Raw genomic sequence first — 13,889 nt, forward strand, 5'->3', positions numbered from 1 at the left:
AGCGTGCGATATGATTGTTCCAGCAATCTTTCTCTGTCTCTTTTATTTCAACTGATTTAACTAGTAAACTAGTACCACACTCGTTCTTCGTATTCCCTCGGCGGTGTCGAAAATGGGAGCTTCCTGGCTCTAGACAATACACGTCGGGTATGGGAACGCCGCGAGTACGAGCGAACCGCTTGGCATTAGGAGATGTGACCTACTGTCGGAGTTCGGATTCCTGTTGTACTCGCAGAGGCATGGCCTCTGCTCTCGCAATTTGCCACAAGAGCACAGAGCCGATGGAGGCGCGGACGACGTGATCGTAGACACGCATGAGCTGAGCTCAGCTCCATGGCACTGCACGCCACGGAGCTCATATGCATCAGTATACCAAGATATGGGAAAATGACACAAATAATGTGTGAACGTTGATGCAACCTGTAATGTCACCTTAAGATATTTAATTTATTCAACATGAGTGTAGATGAGCACCTAGGAAATGGTTGCAAGAGAGGCACTGATGTCTTCTCATGAACAAGTTCTGTGGGAGGTACTCAAGGGACAAACATTTTTATCATTTGATCATGTCCCTCGAGCAAATTCAGGACTCATACGGGCACAATCGCCGGTTAAGGAACCCAGCCGTGACGCTATATGGGAAGTCGGATGTAACGCCACTTATGTTTGATATTTTTAACAAGCAATGGTTTACGATAGGGATGCGCTCCGTCTTTGCCAAATTGCTGAGACAGAGGATACAAGGCACAAAAAAATAAACAAAATAAAATGAAATCCGAAACTCAAACCATCCCGACCCGACCCGAAGACCAAGGACATGTGCCATTTGTCTATTGGGTCGGATCGGGTGCGCTTTCATTTAGGTTTGGGTATCGAGCGACACACCCGACCCGACCCAACATCTTGACATCCCTGCGGGGTCATTATATGAATGGACGGTGACGGTGGAATGTCTGCCACCGATTTTGAAGTTAGGAAACTTGGATACGGGCTTTGGAGGTTACATATTTTTCTTTTTGGGTCAATGAATTGGCGGGATTTTTACTATTTTAAAAAGGAACAAGATGAGATCTATTTTCTTGTTTTATTTCGAAAAACATATCAAAGCGATAAATATTTGAACAATAAGGCATAATGGGTGAAATCGCAACTTTCATAACAGTATATGCATCCGTTGATACGATAATTAATTTGTATTTGTTGATAAATATAAGTCCCCTGTTCGGCTCTGTCATGTGACGGAGCAGCGCGAAGAGATTAAGTCGAAGTGCCGTCTAAAGCTCCGGCGACGTCGACCTCGCTTGAAGAAGATTAGCGAATTTGCCGTAATTGAATTGGTTTGCAATCTCGGCAATCAGGTAACGTCGATTCCTCTTCTTTGCCATGCCATATAAGTCCGAAATCCGTGAACATGCTCGTGAGAGAGTCGCTTGAAATCGAAGCTTCTTTCGGTAACAGAGACTGCTGGTCTAGGCTTTGTATTTGTAATGCATATAACCTGTTCGATGAATTTCGCACGAGACCTTGTTATAGATCAGCCTCTGCTGTCGTTCAAATACGTGCATGTTTGGTAGACTTTTATTTGTTAGCTATCAATTTTTTTTTTAAGCCATTAAGTGAAATTCTTGATATATTTCGTGGCTGTAGAGGATGAATCTGGACGCGTGTTGTTTTCCCTGTTCTGTGTTCTTCCTTCGCCCTTACGGTGATTGTCGGTGACCTCTGGTGAGATGGGGGCGTGGAACTAATGGCTCGACTGTAAATCTGCTGCGGTTTGTGTCGCTTATGTTTTCTTTTCCATGTCCGTGTTCCGTGCGTTTCTGCGAAAGTTTTATACGTGGGTAGGAAATGGATTGCGAACGACGTTAGTGATCTCCGATGACCGGCTGGCGGGTGGGGTTCCGCCGGTGGATGAAGGTAAACGACGGTGGCCGGAAGGAGACGATCGGTCTTGTATCTTCCTGCAAAGATCTATGGATGTTCAACTATTAATTATGCTTGTTTCCTTCTGTTTCGGATAGTTTCTTGGTCAAAATTGGTAGAGTCTCTAGGGAACGACGGGGAAGAGCACAGGCCTCCTTGGAAAAGAAATAGAAAGATAAAGAAAAATAATAGCAAAGCAAAAAAAAAAAAAAAAAGGAAAGAGAAATATAAAATAACAATGGGCTCGTTAAAAAAGAGAATTCCAAATAATGGCATAAAATAACCATGATAATTTCAAATAAGAACCTGATGTTGCGAGCCGCCTAAATATTATGATCAATTAAGGGCATTTTCGTTCACGGGTAATTTTAATTTTCAATAATTTTTTTCTTATTTCTTTTTTTTATGCGGCTAGCAAGAGCTTTGCCGGTGGCTAGCAAGGGTCGCACCATGCCCGAGTGAGGTGATCCTCACCAAGATTTGGCGAGGGTCGATCGCGCTTGTGGCCGATGAGGGCGACCATTGCCCGAGAGGCGAGATCGTCCCTCGCCGGTTGTGGGCGAGGCGAGGCAGCCCTTGCCCGATGGAAAAGGAACATAAAAATGAAAAAAATTTCAAAAAGTACACGATGAAACTTGATTAATCGAAAGGTTAGTCCCTTATTTGAGACCGTAATAGCCATTTCGTGTCTTTGTATGAAATAATTAAAACGAAAGAAGTGGGGGGTGCTTAGTTTAGTTTTAAAGGGAAATGGGCTTAACAGGATTGTATCTGAAATTGGGGTTTGAAAGTTCTTTTCACATTGAAGTGGGCTTGATGTGAGACACCAATGATGTCCCAAGCTTATGATATGAAATCCATGAGACCGTAGAGTGACCTACTACATCCGGACGGTCCGTGTCCCCTTTTATCTAAATGAATGACAAATAATTAAAAAAAAGGAAAAGAAAATTATACCATGAAGAAACGGGGAAAATGATTATATGTGTATATATATACATATGCAAATATATATTTATATATAATAATAAAGAATTGAATATAAAAATTGTGGAAAATAGAAAAATAGGCCTTGACTAGGTTCCTAGATTTTTTAAAATTAGATCTAGCTTAGTTTCATTTAACTTGTATTCACATAGTTTAGGGAGTTTAATGATAATCTCTTTTTGGGTTTAGGTAGATTAGTCTCGTTAGACAATGAATTGACAATTCGATTTGAATCAGCTCATGAGGTTGCTGTCACGGGACTTAATAATAAAGACGTCATATTTTTGCCCAATCACGTTTGGGTCACTAGACTGCATTTTGTCTTTTGTCTTGTTCCTGTTTTTTTTTTTCCCATTCTTTGACGAACTGATTGTGATTCTTTTATATTGCTTCCGCGTTGTGATTTGTCTGTTCTAGTTTAGTGGTTAGGTTTCATTTTATGAGCTTGATAAGTACAAAAGGCATTGCATGGACACTTAGCAGAAGGGAACCTTAGGATACATAATCTGTAAGAAAGACTATGCGGATAGTTTTAGTTGACAAATAATCAAATCGAATTACTGAAGGGGCACTAGTTAGACAATTGTGTAATCAAGTCCCCGATCGTGGATCTCTAGTTGCATAGGAAGTGAGATATACCACGTTATTTCGCTTGGCTCCTCAATAAACTTGTGGCGGCTAAGTGTGTGCAAAGGAACCGGGAACCGCCCAAAACCCGACCGGACCGGCCCATAACAGTTGGGGATCGGTTCCTTGTTCCAATAAACTGGAATAGGTTGGTATCGGTGTGGAACCGCCCACCTACCCACCCAGAGCGGGCCAATAAATAAATAAAAATATACACATAATTTTTAATGAAAAATAAAATCATTAATTTCGTTTGTCATTTGTATCGTCTCATCTTAGTTTCTCTCCATCACTCGACTCTCAATTTCCATTGATTCACGGCCATGCCTCCAGCCATTCCTTACAGACACGACTCAAGTGTCATGGCCTCTCCTCCCTCTCTCACTCTAAGTCGCCTCCATTTGCTATAAGTTGGAAACCCCAATTACTGTCATTTGCCCCTTTTTAGTTTCTTCAATCTACTCACTATTTGAAGTACTTAGAAGAAAGTGAAGTATTTTTTGCATGTGTTTGAATTTTTTTTTTTGGCAAACAACAGGGCAATCAAAGAACAAGGCATTCTGTTTTGCTGGGAAAAAAGAAGCTTGGTAGGTCTGGCTCCATGGACCCACCTGGGAACCGGACCCGGTTCCCGATTCCAATTTTTCAGAACCATTCTTAGTGGACAGTTCTTGGTTCCATGGTGGGAACCACCCATTCTGAAATTGATCACCTCTAATAGCGACCCCAAGTCATGTACGATTTTGGGAGAGCCTATGCCGATTGAGGATCAACTTGATAATACCTATAAAACCCGTCTTTCCCTACGAAGGCACGACAAGTGTCATTCCTAAAAATGTGAGGTGCAACCGAGGTTTGTCTGATTTTCCTCGGTTCAGCTATGAGCTAGATTTAGATCACAATTATTCTCAAACTTCTCATTTCCCTATTAGTGTGCTCTGCTGGTGATCAATTACCTTTTTCTGTCAAATTTATGTGCTTTTTACTGCTCACCCCATCCATGCATTTCGATAGATTAACCTAAGGAGCGTGTCACAGACTACGTAGATTGAAATCCACTTAGAACATAGCATCATCATCGGATCATCCGTTATAGAGCTCGATGTCAAGTTCAGGTAATGTCACATGCTCATTTATCAATGGACTCGTATATTTTACTTCGTATTTTACTTCTTTGCAAAGTTAGAGAGCATCTATCATTTAGTTGAGAAAATTTCGAGCACATGAAAATTAATTTTTCTTCCATAAGTCACAACGCTTTACGATATGATTTTGTTGACAACCAGTTAATGATTTTCTTGACAACCAGGATTTTGATAAAACGTTATAACTTACTGAGGAAATTACTTTTTGGCCCCTTCACCTTAATCTGCAAAGTAAATTTTGTACTTCAAGTTTTTATAATCAATTTTCACATAATTAAAATTTTCCCCAACTAAATAATAGGTGTTCTATTTAATAAAGAATTAAAATACAAAGTACAATAGATGAGTCCATTGTTAAATGAGCATCCGACATTCTTCGAACATGAAAAATCAAGCTCTATAGCGGATAATCCCATGATGACGCTCTGTTTCTTGCGAATTTCAATCTATCTAGTCTTTAATAGACAGTTAATCTCTCGAAATGCATGGATGGTGTGAGCACCAACACACAAATAGGGAAATGAGAAGCTTGAGAATGATTTTGATCTAGTTCATGGCCAATTAGAAGTAGAAGGCGCTCCGGTAAGATCCGGGAAAATCGGACAACCCTCAACTGCACCTCTCGTTTTTTCAGGAATGACACTGTCACTTCCAATCGTCTAATGCCAGCTTTTGTTGGAGGAAACCAGGTCTTTGATCGGTGAGCCTTGCTAGAATAACAGCACCGTTGCATTTATTAGGAGCGGTGCAACTGTGATCACACGTTTCCTTTCTTGGAAGGTAGGCAACTGGTTGGAGAATAATTTTCACATAGAGACATGGAGACGATGCTTATATATATACATTCGTAACAAATACTAAGAGATTGCATTTGAGTTTGCCATAGGCTTATGGGTTAGGGATGGTTGTTGGAGTTGGTGAAAATTTCGGGGACCATTATTTCTCATATTGGACATGCCCACGTGAGCTTAGAGAAACTGAAGTATGAATCGATGATATATGATCCTTGGGAATGGAAAGTAAGGGTTTGGGGGCAGCGCACCGGAAATGGGGGTCCCGTTGCCGGGTGAGCGGACGGCTGCCCGGCTCGCCGATGAGCGGGCTCGGATGCCCCCGAAATGATAATGGGTTTGGACTTATGTTTAAGTTGACCTGTTTGTTGTGAAATCAAAGGGGTTTTGATAGGTTTAGGTTTTGGACTCATTTTTAGGTCATATATATTGTGCTCGTATGAGAGATCATTGTAACGAGTTGTGTAGCTATAAACCTAAATCATAGCGAAATCTCTTTGCGGGACGTAGCCCTATTCTGGGATGAACTTGAGTAAATTATTGTTCTGATTTAGATTAGGATACAACCTATCAATGGTATGGTAGACACCCATGACGTAGAGCAAAAAGTCCTAAAATATTGTCAATGTTAACCTACTAAAAATTGATGAGAATAGGTAATTTGTGAAGTTTCATGATTTGGATCGGCATATATTAGTGAATTTGATTTATCATCTCGAGGAAAGTCTGTGGGGTTGGCTTGGCTTTGACGGAGCCACCAGAGGTTGAGGAATGGGAAAGTGCAAAAGGGAGATGTTTGATGCATATAGGGATTTCTTAGCTATCGGATGAACCAAGGTGTACTTCACATTCGTCGCAAATAGAATATCAATTTGGCAGAAAGTAGCTAATCACTACCGCACAAATAGGGAAATGAGAAGCTGCACCTCACGTTTTGCCGCCGGAAATAGGACAATCTTGGGAAGATGGACCTCACATTCTTAGCAATGACAGCGACAAGAAAGAATACTGCACTTGTCAAACATAACCAAATACATATGCAAATCATTCCAAGGACATTTCACGCATTCCAAAAGAGTAAAATGCGTAAAATGTTCTAAGAACGATTTTTACCTTTATTTTGTTATGTTTGACAAGTGCAGTTGTCTTCATTGTGGCTGTCATTGCTAAGAATGTGAGGTGCATCTTCTAGGGTTGTCCGATTTCCCTGGCAAAATGTGAGGTGCAGCTTCTCATTTCCCTGGCGGTGGTGATCAGCTACTTTTTACCAAATTGATGTTCTATTTATTGCAAGGATAACGACAAAAGCGAAGGGCACCTTGGTTTTTCTCATAGCTCGGAATTCTCGATATGCACCAAACATCTCTCTTTTGCACTCTCCCATTTCTCAGCCTCCGGTGGCTCCGTCGAATCCAAGCCACCCCGCATCAGACACACATGACTTTCCTCTTGTTGATAACAAGTTCACTAACATATGTTGATCCAGATCATGAAACTTCACAAGTTGCATTACCCATTCTCATAAACTCCGAGCAGGTTAGCATTGACAAGATATTTTAGGTTATTTTGGCCTTCGTCATGGATGTCTACCAATAACTTTCCTGACCGATACACGGAGGGCAGACTCAGATGCAATCTCTTGGTATTTGTTACAAAAGAGCGAGATTCGTCAAGCATCTTCTAGTTGGTCAATGCCAAAACTTAACACATTCACAATCTCTTGGACTTTGCTTTTGCACTTCTGGGATGTGCATGATCTCGCGATTTTCTGGACTTTGCTTCTGTCCTCGCCTTTTACTGCACTTATCCATGCTTCTTTCTCATGATATTCTGGACTTGCTTCGATCTTCATCTTCTTATCCAGCGTCTTCAGATTCTGATCCCGAGCAATTTGAAACGACTTCCAATTCTGAGTGTGGCGAATACGAACGTACTTTTTCCGGAGCAGCAAGAGGATCTGCGTCCTTTTTCACTAGCCAAGTGGAAATAGTTCAGTCTCTGTGTCCCGAGCATTTTCCATTGGCGCAAAATCACTTTCTGCTCTTTGCTTCAGCTTAGCTTCTAGTTCTTTCCGCTTCACTTCACGCCGCCCCCCATGTTCTGCTTCTGTCAGATCACTCGGCGTAACTTCTGTATAGAAACAAATTCATGACGCGAAGGCACAATTAACATCCATAATAATCTACCCCTAGATATTTTTCTATCCACAAATTATCAAACACATCTTATGAGATAACGCAGCTGCACCAATCTAAGCGTACCACTTGATAACAGAAAGCCAAACGGTCAGCTCCTATGTGTCAAATATCTAAATTCGATCCTATCAACGATGCGAGAAAGTAATGGAAATTCGCACAACACAAGAATTTACGTGGTTCGGCAGCGGAGATGTTCCGCCTACCTACGTTTACGGGGAGATGAGATCTGTTTCACTAATAACGTAGAAAAGTGTACAACCGCTCTTTCTCACACCCTCTCTATGTATAGAGACCTGTTTCGCCCTAAATATATATAGCGAAACCCTACATGGCACAAATTACAAAATTGTCCACATAGCCTAAAATGTTTAATTTTCCCATAGAAATCCTTCTATAACCGAACATAAAATGACTCTGGCGGCTCGGGGGCACTGCCCTAGCGGGACCCTCATATTGTCCCGTCAATAGGGGCCTTTCGGAACTACCTCATAATCTCTTGGATAATAGAATACAAGACATCAACCTCAACACTATGTTCACCATAAACGAAAGTACTTGGTCACCCTAGTTATCGAGTTCGCTTCAGTGACATCGCTTGATTGTAATCGAATCTTTCCGTCGCTCTTCATGTGGATATAAATCGTGTCGAACGAACCACGTGAATCTCTCTTGTGATTTATTTCTTTCGCTGTTTGTCTTGTTTTTATTTGCATTTTTTTTTTTTTTTGTAGCAAATGAACATCGAAGAGCAAAGGTTACCAATGGCATCTGCGGTGTAATCCGAAGTGGAGTAATAGTCTTTAGCATATTACGGCATATTTGAAATGTGTAGATTTCTAGTGACACGATCATAATCAGATGCACGATCCGCCCAAACCCTGATATATAAGATGTGAACGGGTGTCGTGTGGTGGGACGAGGTTGGTTTGAATTGCTAAAAATCCTATAGCAAATATCTAATCTACCTTTTTTTTTTCTCAATATGTGCACGAGCGTAATTACAGCAGTACGAAAGAAAAAAGGGTCTCTTTAATTTCTCCAAAGGCATAGTTAATAACTTTTCAGGAAGTGCTCTATGACAATAGATAACATTCATATGATGGAAATATGGAAAATTACCAAAAAAAGAAGAAGTCATAGACCTATTTGCAATCGTGCCAATTTAATATTTAACCTTCCTAAAGTTTTCGCATTTGTGCCAATTCAGTTCTTCTTGTCAATTTTTGTTGGAAATAGCTAACTTGGCATGACTGGCCTTTTTTTTTTTTTTTGGTCGGAACGCACAGCTGGCATTGATGTGGCCAAATTTTGAATTTTTATTTTTTTATTCAATCTTTTTGTCTTTGTTTGTTGTAACTAATACTCAACTAGAAGATCTTTTTTCTGATGAGTGATAACTACGAATAAAGACCCAGAATTCAATTGTAGGACTTAAATCATACTAACTCCCTTAGAGATAGTTACATTCGTGTGTTGTAAAACATAGTTTAATGTTCGTATGTTTTTTTTTTTTTTTGGTTGAATCAATGTTAGCATTAGTAGATATTACTATTGGTCCGGTAATAGTAGTTATTGGGTCGTATTTTTCTTCATCACTAGTTCGAACTAGGTTATCAATTGATAAACTTAAAGTGTGGACATCATCTTATTCAGTTGATATCCATATTTGTAACTCGCAAATTAGAGACCTAATTAGAGGGACTTTTTTCAGTACGGTCCTGATTAGTTTATTTGTTCCTTTTATAATATGACATGACCGCAGAGACTTGGTCACCTAGAGGCCCACAAATATCCTACAAACGCCATGAAAGAATTATTAGTCCTTTGACTTATGTAGGTGTCTCTGCCGGTGAGCAGTTTGCAAGCGATTTCAACAGGTGAAATTCAATTTCCTAAGAGAGATTATCGCTCGGAGGGGGTGTGGGATCGTGGGATGGGATCGAATCACCACTCTAGATTATGGATGATCGGTTACCGGTCCGGTCCCACCTTGAAACCGGGAGCCAAACCGAAAGGATCAGTTTTAGATGGTCCAATGAAACCAGTAGATTATTAGGAGTGAGCAACATGGAATTTAATTTTAATATCTTAAGCAAAATTAGCTTTACATTTAAAAAATAAACGGTTCGGTCCCCCTAGAATCGGGAATCCGATAGAAAATCATCGGTTCCAATTTTATGGAATTAGAACCGGGAACCAAACCGCCGATCCTCCGAAATTAGATCGAATTGGCCGATTCGGGCGGTTTTTGGTTCGATCGATCCGCCTTGCTCGCCCTTACTCTAGATGGGAGCAGAGATTATCCCTGAAGAGAGGGTAGATTAGGAAAGAAAAAAAAACAGGTGAAATTCAGTTCCCGAGCTAAAAATTCCCCACTGCCCAACCAATTGCGCTGATCCAAGGTTAATATACTTTGTTGAAATTATTGCGTGTAAGTTTTGTTCATTTCTTGGACCAAAAAAAAAAAAAAAAATTTTGTTCATTTCTAAAAGGACATTAACAACGATAAAAAGGACTTTATGTGTCGTTGCGTGACAAATAAATAGTTTATCAATGAAGCAACTAAACAAAAGGCATGATGCATGATTTTTTTTTTTTAGAGTGTGATCGGTTCTCGGTCCTAACCTATCCCACTCTAAAATCGGGAATTGGACTGGATGGTGCTGGGACGGGCCTTTTTTTCTTTTGTGATTTGTCATTAATTTTTTCTCATTAATGAGATATGCACTGGACATCTTTCGTTAATTGCATCGCATCATCGATGAACTCGGAAGTCATACCAAACATCCTAAGCATCTTAGATTTAAGTTTAGCTTTAGATTTTAGATTTTTTTTAACAAAAATATTGTTCGGTCCGGTTCCCCCCGGAACCGAGAATCGGACCGACTACAACCGATTTCGATTTTATGGAACCGGGAACCGAATCGGAACCTCGAAAAACCGAACCAAACCAGTTGGTTCGGTGTGGTACGGGCGATTCCTGGTTTAGTTGGTCCATCATGCTCAACCCTAACATGTACAAGAGGTTTTAGGGTACCCAATCCGGAAAAATAAAAGAATTGCGAGATTTTGTGTTCATCTCGTCAAATGGTGGCCCACCCATACAAGTTGAGAAAATTACCTAATCAGTGTAAACCCGTCGTAGAGATGCCAATTAGTTTTACACTTTTCAATTTTTGCCAATTTTAGTCCTAAACCGTTGCGCGTAGCTTAATATAGCTATTCAAGTCAATTTTCACCGAAAATCGCTAAAAGAGCGATAACCGTTTTACGTGAAATACCACCATGTCATTGACTTTAGGCACATGTATGAATGCCTGGCACCAATGACATGCGTGATCTTGTTGCGATTTTGTTCGTGCGAAAGTAACATACCTTGGCGCGCCATAAATGAAATATGCCGGAGCAATCATCCCTCTTTTCATCTATATAGAATTTCACCAAACTTTGAAGAATGCATCCATCATAATCGAACGAAATGCATCAGTTAATGCTAAATAATTAAGGGGCATCGTCCAATTGATAGGTTTTAACACCACATGTCGAGTTAATAGTTTTCTTTTGCAGATAATTCCAAGCTTGCATTATTTCCACCCTTTATCGGCTCCCGACACTTCTATCACAATAAAGTGACTACATTTTCCGTCGTGGATTCCTTTTTTAACATCATAAGATTATTCTTTTATTTTTTTATTTTTTTTCTATTGTTACGATTTTACTAAAAGACAAAACTACCCACCTCCATTTCAAACAATTTTTTTTTTTTTTACCCTTGCCTCTTCTTCCACACCCATCACATGTCAAAGTTTTCTTCATGGTTGTCTTCTTCAAAACTTATTCTCCGTTGCTGTAATCTGAGCAAGCACTAATCAATATATATCTGAGTAAAGAAATGTCAATTTTATCTGTAAATTGTTTACTCTATTTCCCTATATTATCCTCACGATCGTGAAATTTTTTCAACTTGAAGTTTTCAATGCGAATTTCCGCGAATCTACTCGAAGGTTGAATATTGTGGTTGATGTTGTGCATTATACAGGATTTACCCATCTTCCATTATGTTAGGTTTTTTTGCGGTGCAGCCACTCGGCGAGAGGATATCGAAGATGACTCCAATTGCTTAAACTAATCTATAGACGGTGCATCCGCGAATGGTCAACAGAAATCAATCCTGTCGACAAGGTCCAACCGTGAACAAGACGGGTTCGGTTTCCATGACAGGATATAGAGAAGTTCATTTTTGCCTCCTCGGCCTCTCAAGATGCCCTTCTGAAATTCAAGGACAGATGTGGAGACGCAAGATGCAATGCATGAAAAGAAAAACTTTAGGCATTTTCGAATTCTTTTCGCATGAATGATGTTCCATCTCGGCCGAAAAACACCACCACACCACAGCGTGAGCAATTCACTTTCTTTAGTCTAGTAAATAATGATGCACTTCAGACTCAAATCCATGGAACTCCATATGAGACATGCACGATGGTGGAGAAGAGTAGTTTCATTTGCATTTTTCAGCATTCCTTTGGTCTACTAAAGAGCCAACAAAATTGATAAAAACGTTAATTTTAAAGAGTCGTAACTTTTTAAAGTTAGATCAAAATCAGAACCCGTTCGATTGCATTAGTGCTTTTGGAACATACATATTTTTTTTCACTTTGGCATGTAGCTCTGTATAAGTGAACTTTGCAAATCAACTTCTTCTTCACTTTGTTTGGCTTCCTTTAATTTCTCATTTGGCTGGTTTCCACATGAAATTTGTCTACCACAAATCAATGCAGAAATGACAGAAGCTAGTACAACATATCAGGCCAGAGTCTTCATCCCATTACTAGCCCAAAGAAAAAGAAACCTCGCGAAACCGACAAGTTCCAACCGCGGATCTTTAAATTTCACCCTCCGTGATTTTCCTTACCACAAAAACCATACAGAAGAGGAGTGGTGCTAAGAAGGATTTTGTTTTCGCATTTGCACTCGCATCATTGCATGTTCCCATCTACTATTGCCCTATTTAGTAAGGTGGTTGGATGTAGCACCTAACCTTGTCTGGTACCATATCCAGCAAAGCCTCTTGCTGCATCCACATTTCTACATCCTTTGCTCCAAGGATTCTGAGCAAATCTAGTGACAATTATAGCTTACCAAACATTACAGTGAGAAGAGAGAGAGAGAGAGGGGACTGCATTCAATGCCATTGCCCAAAGCCTGGATGACCCACCTGGAATGAATTCTGCAGGGAATTTTGAAATTTGAAGGAGGAAAGTACTTCCATGGCCAGACATCATCCCATGTCCATACCCTGCCTTTATTGCATTACCGCAAAAGTAATTCCCATTTAATAAAAAAAATTAACGGAGGCACACTCCAAATTCCACCTCTTTAATTGTGGGTGGTTGGGCAATTTTGAAGACTGTGAGGGCACTCCAGTGACATGGACTTGAATGTGAATTGTTAATTTGGTCGTACTACAAGGTGGAAATTTTAGAAACCAGTATTGGTCAAAATGTTCAGGAGGCCTTGTGTGGGAACCAACTTGTCTAGCCAAAAGCAAACAAAAACTTCTAGGACCAACTTGCAAGACATTGCTTGAAGAAACTGCAAAGGTTTAACCAGGAACACGTTTGCATTATTTGGAAGGAGCAATTGCTTCTCCTCATTAACATTCCCAATCCGTATCAATTTTTTCCTCTCTCTTCTGTCCCATTTTGGCACCAAAGCAATAAATCGCATAACCGCTTGATGGCGAATTTTGAAAAAAGGGACAGCACCAGTGCCAAAACCTTCACATGTAGATTATTTGTCGATCGATCGCTTGACCAGTCATGACTTTTACTTGAGTGCATCTTTTTAGTAAAAAGTCGTGGCACTAAAGCGATCGATTAAAAAATTACGATACTCAAGCGAACATTTTTGAAAAGTCACGACATTCGAGTGAGCACCGCACGAAAGCTATGACACATATAATGTCCGTATCCAGATCAATATTTGATGATTTCAAGAAAATTAGTATTTTTTTTATTCAGCCAAAACAAAATTAACTCCTTGCTCTTTCCGTAATTTCTCTCGTGCTAATTACACAAAAGCAATCAATTTATCCTCGGTTGAATGTATCATGTAATAATTTTTTTTGGTCACAAATTACCTGCGAGTCTCTTTCTCTCCCCCTCTCTCATGCATAATCTGTTGGCCCACACACACTTGTGTGTTGGCTTTTGTAATTG

Source organism: Rhodamnia argentea, chromosome 4 (assembly GCF_020921035.1).
Source record: "Rhodamnia argentea isolate NSW1041297 chromosome 4, ASM2092103v1, whole genome shotgun sequence".
In the NCBI taxonomy this organism is placed as follows: domain Eukaryota; kingdom Viridiplantae; phylum Streptophyta; class Magnoliopsida; order Myrtales; family Myrtaceae; genus Rhodamnia; species Rhodamnia argentea.